Source organism: Nestor notabilis, unplaced genomic scaffold (genome assembly GCF_000696875.1).
Source record: "Nestor notabilis isolate BGI_N333 unplaced genomic scaffold, ASM69687v1 scaffold18393, whole genome shotgun sequence".
Lineage (NCBI taxonomy): Eukaryota > Metazoa > Chordata > Aves > Psittaciformes > Psittacidae > Nestor > Nestor notabilis.
Genome location: NW_009921659.1, coordinates 911 through 2,684, shown reverse-complemented (window position 1 = coordinate 2,684; position 1,774 = coordinate 911). Strand labels below are relative to the sequence as shown.

General features: G+C 47.2%; 1 pseudogene; it reads left to right on the top strand.

The window, feature by feature from the left end:
- Positions 1 to 6: 6 nt before the first annotated feature.
- LOC104403190 lies at positions 7 to 189 on the top strand (annotated as a pseudogene).
- Positions 190 to 1,774: the final 1,585 nt, after the last annotated feature.

Here is a 1,774-nt window from a genome sequence, read left to right as displayed (position 1 = left end):
CTCTCGTGGAAGAGGTGCGCCGGCTGCGGGGGGAAGATCGCCGACCGCTTCCTGCTCTACGCCATGGACAGCTACTGGCACAGCCGCTGCCTCAAGTGCTCCTGCTGCCAGGCCCAGCTGGGGGACATCGGCACCTCCTGCTACACCAAGAGCGGCATGATCCTCTGCAGAAACGACTACATCAGGTGAGGCGGCGGCCGGGCAGCGCTTTCCCCCTTCCTCCGTGCCCTTTTTTTACCCCCCTCCCCTTCTTTTCCCTTTTTCTTCCCCTTAATGCCTGGCGGTGGGCGCCCGCGGGACAGAGGGGAGGGCTGGTGCAGGATGGCTCCTTCATTAGGAGCAGGGAGACGTGCGGGTGCGGATGTCAGCGCCTAGCCCAGGGCACAGTTGCGACTGCCAAGTGGAGGGAAGAGTTGGGGGGCGGAACGACGACTGTAACTTTAAAGTGGTTTGTCAGCACAAAACAAGTCCTAACTAAAAATAAACAGCAATCAGAGAGGCTAAATTAATCTGCTTTGTTGTAGTGCTGAAGGAGAAGTGTGCATATCTGAACGGTAAATGTTAAAATCGTAGGGCTTAAATAAGGCTGTGGCAGAGGTGCTAAATAATGAAATGCCTGCCTTTAGTATCTGATTAATTATGATATTTACATAAGCACCTTTAAACTCCTTTGAGTGGAAACAGAATGACTCATTCTCTGTTCTCCTTGTGAAAAGAGCTGATTAACCATCAGTCGGAGGGCCACCGATTCTACTTATAGCCAAAAGCAGTGACACGGTGTTTGTCTTCACGTTGCTACAGGGGAGTGTGGAACCGACATTTTTCCTTAACGTCCAGTATCGAGAGTGCAGGGGATGGGAGCAGAGGGCTGTGCTCTTGCCCTTCATTTCTTATCTCTTTCGTTTTTGAAGCTGTTTGTTAGCTTTAAATGCTGCAGATTTGGGTAGGGGGAACTAAGCCTGTTTAATCTCGCATCTGTTGGGGTACAGTAGGATTATGCAGAGTATCCCTTCCAACAAGTTTCCAATATAATTAATAGGAAGAATTCATGGGGTCAGGTGCCCATGCGATCTTTTCAGGTGAACTCAAGCTACTTAAACTCATTAATTTAAAAGGAGGCATTTTGAAGGATTACACATTTAATTTGAGTAAATGGTTTGATAGACTGATGCACATGAATGCTTCAAGGAGGTGTTCTATTTCAACATTCAGTAATTAAAAAAGAGCCCAAACCAACAAAAAAGCCCCATACCTTCCCAGCATAACAGAAATGCTTGGTTAAAACAAACTGTTTTCTTTAAATGTTTCTGGCTCTTCGTTTACAGGTTTTTACTTCTCCCCCATGTCCAAAAAGTTACGCATTTTTTTTTCCTTCCTTTCTAAAAGAAAAAAAGAAAATCAGCCACCAAATGTTACAAGTTTGCTCATGTTGTGAAACTTGACTTCTGTTGGGGGAGATGGGGACTGTGCTGCAGGTGTGCATAGGCATGGCAACCTCCTTCCTCTGAAGGGATGGAGTTAAGGCTGGGTTACTCTGATGGTGCAGCCCCTGTCCTGATACGTGGCTGCATCTTGGGTTGGCCGAGCAGACGAAAGAGCCCGCAGTGTCTTTGAGGAATTGGGGCTGTGGCTTTGATAGTTTTGGGCTTGCTTTTGGAGAGAAATACTAGAAAATCAGCACATGAAGGGGTGTGTGTGTGTGTTAATGGTGCCTTTTGGTCATCGTCCTAAGCAACAAGCCTAAGCCTGGCAGAATTGTAATTAAGTAGAGCAG